Consider the following 10,724-nt stretch of genomic DNA (forward strand, 5'->3'; position numbering starts at 1 on the left):
TCCCACTCTTAGAACAGCTCACCAGTAACGCCCACAACCAGGGCCAGCTTTATCCTGTTGCTCCAGTAAGGTGCAGGGTCTGTTGTCCCCAAGTGCTCGCTGTGGCTGAAGGAAATGGCCAGCTCTCCCACTTTGCCCCAGGGCCAACTCTTCCCACCTGTCATAGATGTCAAAGGAGAGGAAGAGGGCATTTCTCCCTTATCCACACCACTACCCAGCAGACAAGAGTCAGGGCCTGCTCTCCTGCACTCATGCCCTCGGAGGCTGGCTCGCCTACAGCCCTCACATCCAGGGCTAGCTCTAAAACTGTGCTGTCCAGGCAAGGCGCAGAGCCTGCTCTCCCGAGTGCCATATCAAGTGAGGGGCAGGGACAGCTCTCCTGATCTCATGACCCCAGGGCCAGCTCTCTCCCCTGCCATGGGTGGCAAGGGGCAAGGGTTGGGGAGGACATCCCTCTCCCACATTGCCCTCACGGTAGACAAGTTGCAGGGCCAGCTCTCCCACACCCACACTCCAGACACACTTACCTATTCCTCCCCACCACCCCACCACCAGGTTCAGCTCTACTGTGCTGCCTAGGCAAAGTGCAGGGCCTGTTTTCCTGAGTGCTGCAGATGGTGAGGGGCAAGGCCAGCTCTCCTGCTCTCATGACTCTAGGGCCAGCTCTTCTATCTGCCACAGATGGTGAGGGACATGCAGGGAGGAGGGCATCTCTTCCTCATCCATGCCACTGCACAGGAGAGGAGGGGTGGGGGCAGCTTTCCTATTCTCGTATCCTCCGTCCAAAAGTACTGCAGATGGCGAAGGGTGGGGTCTCCTCTCCCGCTCTCATGCCTCCACAGCCAGCTCTCCCACAGTGTCTAGGTGAGGGGGTGGGCCCAGTTCTACACAGCCCCCAGAATATGTCCCTGGGTAACAGCTCAGTCCAGGGATGTCTGCCTGGCCTTTGGTAGTTACAGACCCCTGATGCTGCTGCAGTGCCACTTGGACCCCAGTGGCACTGATAGCTACTCACATCAGGCTGTTCCTCACTAGCCTCAAGTCTCCAGGTCTGTCTATCTTCATTTCACCACTCTCATCCTTCTTTTTCTCTTTGCCTTCCTTTCCTCCACCACTTGCTTGCTTCTCTTAGTGGCACCTGGGATCCCTGAGTGTCTGGCGTCATCCCAGGAATAGTCTCAGGAATGCTATGCACTGCTCCCGCATTGTGGCTCTAGACCAAGCTCATCTCAGCCATTGTCTGTTCCTCCTGGCCAGTGTGGCACTGAACTGGTGGTCATCTCAGGTTAGCTCCCTGTCTGAGACCCTGGCACTAGACTGGTGGTTGTCTCAGACTTGTGTTTTTCAGGAAGTAGTGGGCTGTTCATCATTCAGATGTCCTTAGGTCAGAACACTGAGCCTCTCTCCTCTTTGCCATCTATGGAAACACATGTGATACAGCAGCCACACCTGAAATACTGCTAGGAGCAGAGTGACTATCTTATGATCTCATTTCATGTTTGTAAAACCCTCTCACAGTCTATAACGACGATGTCATTTGCTTATGTGATTGCCATGCTACAGACTGACTCTTAGGGTCCCAAGCATGGCAGGGAAGCTCTTTAGCACTAAACTATCTGTTGTGGATGGGCCTGATGCTGTTCTTATGAACCTATCCCCTAATGAATAAAGGAGCCAATCACTGGGGGAGTAGGCGGGACTTCCTGGTTGGACAGAAGAAGAGAGGAAGCAAGAGGGAGTTAGGTCCTTTTGGAACAGGGACAGTAGAGAGAGGTAAGATGTAGCTACTAAAGTTTCCACAAGTATCTGCCACTGAAGGGATCAGATTTTAATAAGGCTTACAAGATTTTAGTTGTTGTGCCCAGAGATTGAGTTACCATTGCTTCTGAACTAAGTTTGTCTTGTATTTTCCTTCACACTGCCATTCATCTGGGTTCAAAAGAGAAAGGTACAGTGGCAAAGTGTGGGTTTGCCAGAGGTGCACCACAAAGGCCATGGGGGATTTGAAGCATGGGGCTGGTGTGGTAATGACCTGCCAGTAGAAACTTAGTGAGCTGGGTGGAGAGATTTTGGAGCTCTGAGTCAGTCTCTATGAGATAAAAACAGGTTGTCCGCCAGTGCATGGCCGGCCAGGCCACTGAGGTAGAGGCACAAGCTCAGGAATGTGTCCATTCTATTTATATATATAAATATACATTACATGTATATGTATATGTATATGTATATATATATATATATATTCTGCAACATATATCTCTGGGCTTTTTGTTTTCTTCTCTAACTTTTAATTTTGAGACAGCATCTTGCATTATGAAGGTTTGCTCTGAACTCATCCTGTAGCTCAGGCTAACCTCAAACTTACAATCCTTCTGGCTTAGCCTCCAGAGTAGCTAGGCTTATACTCAAGGCCTGGGTCCGCTTATGTATTCTTCATTCATCTCCTGAACCAGATTTTAACATCCGTACCTCCAGGTTCACTTCTGTTTCCCCAGTAAGAAGCACAATAGGTACTCAGTAAATTCTGTTTTTAAATGGATATAGCTAAGAGTCGATTGTTTGCTCATCACAGAAAATCCTAGAATGTCATAAAATATGAACACCTAATAATAGCTTAACTCCACCATCACTGATGGAAGAAGTAAACAATGAGAGTTGTTAAGCAGCCCTTCTGCACACAAGGTCTCCTGACCCTCGGGGTCTTTGACCCACTTTTCCTTTTGTCTAGTGATGACTTCCTCAAGTTCTTCTGTTGCAAGCTAGGGAAACCGAGGCAGGCCAATTCAATCAGTCAAGGAATTATTAGAAGGCTTAGAGTTGTTCTCATAATTAAAGACAAATCTCCTGTCTCAGGGTTAAAGAGGACAGGACCCAGTGTAGCTGCAGCTCTTTAGGGATGTCATGAGGATGAATTAGAACAGGTTCATCTCGTCAATGAATAATTGTACTAGACAGTCACAATCTCATCCCAGAAGCAGATAAAATGGAGAATCTTTCTTGGATCTCATTCCTGCTCCTGAATCTTAGGGTCCCAAACCCAGGAGGGAAGCACTCTAGCATTAAACTGTATTTCTGGGCTTTTCGTTTTCTTCCGATCAAATCATATACGAGTCCTGCCCATGCTGTAGTCTACGGTCGTTGATTCCCCAAATGGAAATGTGTGTGCTTTACTCCAGGAAGAGCGAGTGCCAGGAAAACGTGAACGGCAGGTGTCCACAGCATGCCAACCCACAGGACTGGTAGGAACAGTGCTGGGTGCCAAAAAGCCAGCTTCCTGACAAGCCTGGCATCTGCTTCTCAAAGTCCTTTACTTGGCTCCCTTTCCAGAAGGATTTATGCTAATCTTCCCCTGTGAGTACAAAGGCCCCCGGGAGGCAGAGGGTAGAGTTTCTGGGGTGTGGGCTTTGCCAGCTCCTGGTGTATCTCCATTACTGAACATTCTGTCTTGCTGTTCACAGGTCCTGTGTACCCAGGGGTCAAGTTCCTACATAGATGAGCACTCCACCTCTCTCTGCTTCTGAGGAGGTTCCTTCATTTCCCCCCATTTTCTTTGTTGATGCTTCCACAGCTAAGCTAAAGAAACCGCAGTGCCATGAGAGATATTGGTCAAAATTTTTCTTTTGGGGAGAGCTATGTCTTTACCTGGTTTTGATATTAGAGTAATACTGACTTCATAGGAAAAGATTGGAATTTTTTTTATTTGCTGCCTTTCTTCTTTATTTTTTAATAATTAAAGAAACAGGTTGCAGTTATTCTTTGAAAAAAAGAAAAAGAAAGGAAACTACAATGAATATGAGGCTCACCTCACCTTCAGAAAACAATCCATTGTCTATACTCAATGACACCAGCCGCTCCTGCTCCCCAACTCCCCAGGTCAGTCTTTCCTGTCCCCAGCATAACTACCAGCTAACAACATACAATCCAGCCACATGGCCTCCACGCCTAGTTATTTTGGTTATAAAAACAAACAAACACCAAAAGAGGTAAAAGAAAGACAGACCTAGTTGAGGATTTTCCAAGATGGGACTAAGAACCTCATAAGAATCAGTACAGGGAAACTTGGGTAATCTCTCCTCCCAGGAAGCTGCCCTGCAGCCTTGTCAGGCTCACAAGAGAGTCTGAAACACCGAAGTCCTGGGTTCTCCTGCCTTCCTCCACGGTGGCTCCGGATGCTCTCCCTCCTCCCACACCTCCTTCCTTTTCTCCCTCACTGTCTTTCTTGTTTTGGTCTGCTGGAGATAAACTCTAGGTCTCATACCTGTTCATAACACAAGGACCATAAAATATTGGACCCTAAAGAGGATGGGACAGTTAAAGCTCTGGCACCAAGGGAGGGAGGCAAATTATATACCACCAATGTCTACCGCACAAAGATATCACCACGTGTCTACTTCCAGGTTTTTCTTCTCTTCCATGCAATTGTGTTTCTACTTAAAGAAGAGCAGACAGAATATAATATCTTTTCTCCCTTCAATTCTGGCAAACCATCAGTATATCTGTTTTCCATTACCAATTTACACATTATCTTCTTTTAAATGCAGGCTATCTGGAGTGGCAGGCAGTAGGTAGGATTCTGTCTAAGCTCCACCCCACAGTTACCTGGCAATAGCCAGGTAGACCTGGCCCACTATGAAAGGGGATGCTTGGCCCCTCCTCCCTCCCTCCCTCCTTCCCTCCCTCCCTCCCTCCCTCCCTCCTTCCCTCCCTCCCTCCCTCCCTCCCTCCCTCCCTCCTTCCCTCCCTCCCTCCCTCCTTCCCTCCTTCCCTCCCTCCCTCCCTCCCTTCTTCCCTCCCTCCCTCCCTCCTTCCCTCCTTCCCTCCCTCCCTCCCTCCCTCCCTCCCTCTTCCTCCTCTCTCTCTCTCTCTCTCTCTCTCTCTCTTTTTCTCTCTCTCTCTCTCTTGGCTTTCTTGCTCTCTTCTCTCTTGCCTCCTTGGGCTCTCCTCCCCCCCTCCACATGGTCATGGCCGGCCTCTACTTCTCTACTCTCTCCCTCTCTCTGCCTTTCTCTGCCTCTACTACCCCCTTAACTCTCCCCTGTCCTAAATAAACTCTATTCTATGCTATACCATTATGTGGCCGGCCCATGCCTTGGCATGGGCCCACTGAGTCGTCCCCTTCCCCCACACGTCACACACCACCATAGAACATGTTCTCATATTTCTTTATTTTTTTATGATCACAACAGCAGGTTTGTGTGCCTTAATGTTCATTGCCACTTCTAACGCCGCCCGGAATCCCCAGCCTTCTTTCTATGTCAGAATTATTTATTCTAGCCTACAAGGATGAACCTAACTCCAAGTCACTTGTAAGCTTCACCATGTCTGGGGACAGTAAAGGAACCCAGCAGAACTATTCATTAAACAGCAAGATTTGTGAAACTGTACCCAGAAATCAAGAGCAGTGAACACATTTACGGTCAGATTTCATTCTGGGGTGTCTGTAAAAGACCAAAGTGTTTAATTGGAAGTGGCTGAACAACACAGAGTAAGATCCCATTTAGCCAGGATATCTGGGGCCAAGTACAGCCCCAAATGTCTGACTAATATTTAATGTAGTGTTAGTCAGCTTCCTATCTGGGAGAAGATCATAGGGAAAGAAAACACAAGCTATAGTCACATCAATTGTCCAGACACCTTTACACCCTCCCCTGCAACTATTCCTGTCCTTCTTCTGCACATTCTTGGCCAAAACATAGTGGCAGAGTGTGAAGAAACAAGTGAGGATGCTGTATTGGCAGACGGGTACCACTTGGGATCCATCCAAGGTTAGGGTTTTCTTATATCACTCAAAAGTATCATAGTTGGAGTCTCATCAGATGGGGTAGCCCCATTTAGTGAGCAGCCTGAACCCTGGATCTGTGTGAGAAACTACAACCTGAGCCCTGCACCGGAGTGGTTCTATTTGACACAAGCTATGTTCAACAGTGTCCCTATCTAGAAACTATAGGAGGAAAAGACTGTAGGGCTCTTTGGAGGCCTCGGTGTCTAGAACTAAATAATTTACATGGATTACAACAACAGTAGGAGCAGATATTTTTGCTATCTCAACGCTCAAGGAAATCGGGACTTAAGAAGACCCATCGACCTGCCTGAGGTCATTCGATGGAGTGGTAGTGAGGGGACGATGTGAACCCATCCACAGCTTGAGCTCCTGACCACCATAGTTCCATCACTTTTGCCGAATGATTGAAATCGTGTGGTGCAGACAATTATCCATCGGCCACCAGGAATGAGCTTTGATTTCCCCCCCTCTCAGTTTGCATCTGAGACTGTGTGCCCCTGGGGCTTTTCAGTCACCACTGAATTTCTCTTGTCATTCAAGCAAGTTGGACAGATAGGCAGGTAACTTGAGGAGGAAGGTTATGGAGCATTTGGGCAGAAACTAGGAGAAGAGAAAGCTGGTCAGGAATGTAGGTGGTATAACACAGTAAGGACTAGCAGATTGCATTTGCCACAGAGACTTCTTCCTTGAAGACCCCTGGCTCTTTATATAAAAAATTGGAATTAACATCTGCTAGGAAGGATAATATAGGTCATGCTAACATACTAAAGAGTTACATCTTCGTAGGACTCTGATTTTTCTCGTGATCTCCAAACATTTCAAATATCTAACTTCAGGACAATACCTTTCAGTGGGTTATCAAGGACGTTCACCCCCAAAAGTGAGCAGTTATCAGCAGAGTCTACATTCTCATTAGCAATTTAACACATAATCTAAAAAAATATTTTTTAAGTATCTCAACTGATTCTTTCCCCTTAGTCAGAAAGTAGTGACTGGGGAAGGGTCCCTTTGTGTTGTGCTAATAAGATACTATGTGGTGATAAAATTCATACTAGTTAGATCAATGGGCTGATGTAATAGGGGAAATACTGCTTTCCAGTATTTATTTGCTTTTTTAAAATACAAATAAGCAAATGGAGTGTCCACGAGAGCAGTAGCAGCATCCCCAAGCATTATGAGAAGCTCTCTAGGGACCACAGCCTCCAAAGCCTGGAGTCACCGTTGTCTCAGGCCAATTGGAAGAGTGTAAAAACTGAGGAAAAAAGAAATATGAACAGGAAACATTGGCAGAAACAGAAGCCAGTCATCCTCACTCCCTGATGCGACTTAGGAGGGCAGACGTGACAGCCGCCGACATAAATAAACACAGGAGGTGCGCCTGGAAGAAATCCAGACTCTCTTTTGTTGAAGGGGAGCTGCTCAGTTGAGCTTGAGACCAGATTAATGCTTATCAGTGATAGAAACATTTAAAGGTTCAGATATATGATCAAGTTTTAGGGGGGATGCTGAGGTTTGGTCTGTTGCAGTGTATTGTAGTGCTAAATTGTGTCCTGGGATGGAAGGTCTGAACCTAAGAGTGAATTCTCATATTGACAAGTGTTTGTTGTGCAAACGTTGTTCCTTGGTTTAAAACTATTGGTTAAATAAAATTGGTTCTCAAATCCATGTAGAAAAATCTTTAGGACTCTTAGGGATATAACCAACAATAGTCCAATGTTCGCATATCCGCACTCACTGGTATTTGGTCTGGTTTGTGCTTGTTTTGAGCTCTGTGATTCTTCGAGTGCACATAATATTCAATTGACTTTTCTTTGGCAATATCAGTGTGTTTGTATTCGTGGGACTCCCTCTGGTGTATAACTTAACACATGAAAGTTCTCGTTTCTGCCTTTACCACGGCTTCCTTGCAGCCTGATGGATAATGTGCCTACTTATGGAGCACGACAGAAGGCTTTGGATCAAATCATATGTTTTTATTGAAAATGAGGTCATGTTGGGTTGTGCGATATAGCAAAATAATCAGTTAACTGTTTTTCCAAGCCAAACAGAGAGTAATTAAGTTCAGTAACCTGGTTTCCTCTGCAAGATCCGTAACTCAGACATGGTGGTTTGGGAACAAGATGGGTAGAAATCCTGTATGTTATTCTTGGACATTTGAATGACTGTTATTTCTAGCTAAACTGCATTTAGGATAGAATTTTATTTATTTATTTATTTTTGGTTTTATTTTATGTACCATTGCCTAGAAATGCATTTGCCAAATGATCTTTGAAAATGATGCGAACAATTATCAATTAAGTAATGAGAATCATGTTATTACAGATAAACAATACATCAAAGTAGTGTTTTGAATAGTAATTTTCAAGATGACTAATAATGCTAGAATATTTTAATAGATTTTTTTCATATATTCCATGCAAGAATTGATTTCAAATATACTATCTTCAAAAAGTATTGAAATTCTCTAGTTTTAATACTTCCCTGGTTCCAAATGCTACAGTTCTTTTGTATCTGGGAGACCCACGGTTTGCTTCTGACATCAGTGAGTAGAAGATTCCCAGGATTGGGTAGAAGGCTCCCCTGATAAAATGTTCACCGTACAAGACCAAGGATCTGAGTTCGATCCCCAGTATCCATGTGACAAGCCAGACACAGGGGCACACATACATAATCTCAGTGCTGGGGAGGCAGAGGCAGACAGATTCCTGCTAGCTAAATAGGTGAGCCCTGGGTCCCAGTAAGAGACCCAGTTTCAAAAAACAAGATGTCTGGCTCCTAAGGACAGTGCAGAGGTTAGCCCTAGGCTTACACATGTATATATACATATGCATGTCTGCATGCATACACTGGTACAGGTACACACACACACACACACACACAAACACACATGAGACAGAGTTAGTTTTCTATATTTAGATTGCTTTGTTTAAATTTTATTAAAATATAATATACTTAGAACAGTCAAAATCTCTCTAACCAAATAACATCAAGTTTTAAACTCTTAAGATATAGGCTTAGAAGAAAGTCCTTGGAGCATACAATCCTACTACTAATGAACTAATATTTTTATTGTCTCTTCCCAGTACTAAAGCAGTAGATCCTTTTAAAATACCGACTCTGTTTCCTCATTTCAGTCTTGGGTTGACCGTTAAGAACTCTTCTGTAATTTTGCTTCAGTCCACTAGATAATTTTTCCATTTAACATTTATGCCTGAAAGGAATATTACCCAATGCACTATTATAGAACTTCCATTTTATTTTTAGGTTTATTACTGACATGACCTCAAAAATGTGATATTATTGTCAAAATTGTTCTGACTGAGAAATTGAAATGCCTTTTGGGGGGGGGGGACATCCAGAACAGCTGTATTGTCTGTGAAGTCAAATGTGTATTTTAATTTCAACTCCCAAACCACAGTATTCAAGTAAGCAAAAACTGACCATGTGTTAAAAACACTTGAAACTCTTCCTCTACTGACTGTTTATCTACATTTTAAAAACTCTGTTTACATTGTAGTAACAGCTGTGTTTAAAAGGGACATGGTAGTGCAGACGAATTTATAATGCAAAAACTCCATTCTAAAAATAAAAAAAAAAAACTTATGCTTGAAAAAAATCACTTCAAAAGAGGGCAAAAATGATTAAAATAGACACAACCATTTGTTTAAACTATGACTTTCTCAAGAAAAAACAGCCTAATATAAACTGGTCCGCTCGTGTTTCAAGCAGCTGCTCCATGTAATGCCCCTAGGAAACCCCGTGGGAAGGGCGGGGAGGGCAGCGAGCAAGTGAGAAACTGACCCCAAGGACAGGTCGCTGACACTGAAGCAACGACAGCGCAGCGCAAGGAGGAAATGTAAATATTTCAAAGTGAGCCGCGCCAGTTCAGTCAGGGGCAGAGGAAACAGCCAGTGACCAGCCTTGCCTGAGTGATCTCACAAGGGAAAGTGGCAAAGGTTACACTGGACCAGCATTTGCTGTTAGGTTCCTGTGTGGAAGCTTTTCAGTAAACATGTGAACACATGCATGCACATGCACATGCGCGTGCACACACACACACACACACATACATGCCTGCACACAGACGTGTGCACAGGCACTTACATACATGCATTCATACATACACGCTCATACACACATGGTCACTCACATACAGTCACACAAACTTTTTCTTATACACACACATGCACTCATATATACCCACCATCACACCCACAGTCTCTCACATACACACATTCACACATACTTTCTCTCTTTTTCTCACATACACACACTTTCTCATATACATGAACCCACACATGCACAGTCCACACACACATGCACAGTCCACACACACAGTCACTCACACTCACTCACACACACACACACATGCTCTCTTTCACATATATACACATTCTCTTTCTCACACACACACACATACTCACACACACACCCAGTCACACACACGCAGTCACACATATATAGTCATACACACACTTTCTCTTTCTCGATACGCATGCACACACACATACATACACACACACACGTGTGCATACATACACTCTCATGTTGTTTTGTATGTTACACGCTGCAGTGCCAATCTCTTTTCAATCCCTCTTTGGCCTCTCTCTGGCCTTCTATTTTCTCGGTTTGACATATTTCACACCCTTGGCTGTCTCCTTACAAACCCTTCCCCAGGTTCCCAGATACCACTTGGTTATCTCACCTCTGGTCCACCTCCAGAGCCGTAGCCACCATGCTGTGTCCTACCTTCCACTGTTTATCTCAGTGGTTCTCAGCCCTGTGGGTTGATACTCCTATGGGGCTCAGAAAAGCCTTTCACTGGGGTCACACATCAGAAGATATCCTGAATATTGGATATTTACACTGTGGCTCATAACAGTAGCAAGATTATAGTTATGAAGTAGCAACGAAATAATTTTACGGTTGTAGGTCACCACAACAC

The 10,724-nt window shown here is 44.7% G+C and overlaps 1 pseudogene; it reads right to left on the reverse strand.

Moving 5' to 3' along the window:
- Window positions 1-1,358: 1,358 nt before the first annotated feature.
- On the reverse strand, window positions 1,359-1,471 carry LOC127671395 (uncharacterized; annotated as a pseudogene).
- Window positions 1,472-10,724: the final 9,253 nt, after the last annotated feature.

This window comes from Apodemus sylvaticus, chromosome 20, assembly GCF_947179515.1.
Source record: "Apodemus sylvaticus chromosome 20, mApoSyl1.1, whole genome shotgun sequence".
Taxonomy (NCBI): domain Eukaryota; kingdom Metazoa; phylum Chordata; class Mammalia; order Rodentia; family Muridae; genus Apodemus; species Apodemus sylvaticus.